The 1,206-nt window shown below is 36.3% G+C and overlaps 1 pseudogene; it reads right to left on the minus strand.

Moving 5' to 3' along the window:
• Positions 1-213: 213 nt before the first annotated feature.
• Positions 214-929, minus strand: LOC129319461 (cell wall / vacuolar inhibitor of fructosidase 1-like; annotated as a pseudogene).
• Positions 930-1,206: the final 277 nt, after the last annotated feature.

A 1,206-nucleotide genomic window follows, 5' to 3' on the forward strand; every position in this document is an offset into this window, starting at 1 on the left:
TATAAATTACAGTGTAATTTTTAAATAATATTTTAAAATTATTTTTATAAAAAAATAATATAATATTATTTTTTAAATTTATTATATAGAAATGTATTTAAAATTTTATACATTTTATTTTTTTATATTAATATCAATAAAATTGGAAGAAATTACTTATAAAATTTATATTTTTGATAAAGTAATTATTTTGCAAATAAAAACCGTGATTTCTCAAAGTAACTGCCGGACAATAGCAACGGCAACAGCGGCGGCATCGTGCCACATCATTATTTTCTAGTGAAAGCAGCGATTTGGCGCTGGAAAACTCTCCCTCGCAATACGTTGCTTCGTCTGTCGCATCCCTAACCCCATCTTCACCAAACTTTGGGTCTCCTTTCTTCAGAGCTTCAATGGCTTCCGGCACGTCGTTCTCCACTACCACCTTGTACATCTCAGCACACGATCTCAATGCCTTCTCCTGCTTCGCTCCTAAGCGTCCTCTGTGGAGCAGCTGGTTGATTCTGTTTCTCGCAGCCTTCGCTCTCGCCGCCGTGACTTTCACCATTATCAGACCTAGCCCTGCGAATAATCCCGATTTCAATTAGATGATTGGTTCAGGTATTAATGTACAGAGTTGAATCGATGGAATGAATGATCGTTGTTTATGAGATTAATTAATTGTTACCTGCGACGTCTGCGGTGAAACTGGCGGGATCGGATTTTAGGGACTGAACGCAGAGATTGTAGTTGGGAGTGTTCTTGCAGGTGGTCTCGATTAGGCTTTTGCCGTTTGGGTGAATCTTCCTGACTCTGCTGCAGTGGCTGGGTGATATTATGGAGATTGTAGTGACAATGAAGATCATGGTCACGGATTTCAGATTCGTCATGTTTGCTTCAGACAAGAAGGAGGACTAGAGGAAGAAGAAGAATGACTGTGGAAACGACGATTAAGGTGATCGTGCTATACTCTGAACTGGGATTACAGAGCTCATCGGCCTTTATAAACTTCTCATTACAGGCATGAGCACATTATAGATAAATTTTCCAATTACTTAAATAATTTTGACTTCAGAGAGCAGGGAGAAAAAAAATCTCAGCAAGTTAACTTTGTTAAGTTAACATTTAATAACTTTCTTCACATTTAATAGAAGCAAAAAATAATAATAATAAAGATGTACGCAATAATTTAATCATTAAAGTGTCTTATTAATATAACAAAAAAAT

Source organism: Prosopis cineraria, unplaced genomic scaffold (assembly GCF_029017545.1).
Source record: "Prosopis cineraria cultivar Desert tree isolate PC_DT_omini unplaced genomic scaffold, ASM2901754v1 PC9, whole genome shotgun sequence".
Lineage (NCBI taxonomy): Eukaryota > Viridiplantae > Streptophyta > Magnoliopsida > Fabales > Fabaceae > Prosopis > Prosopis cineraria.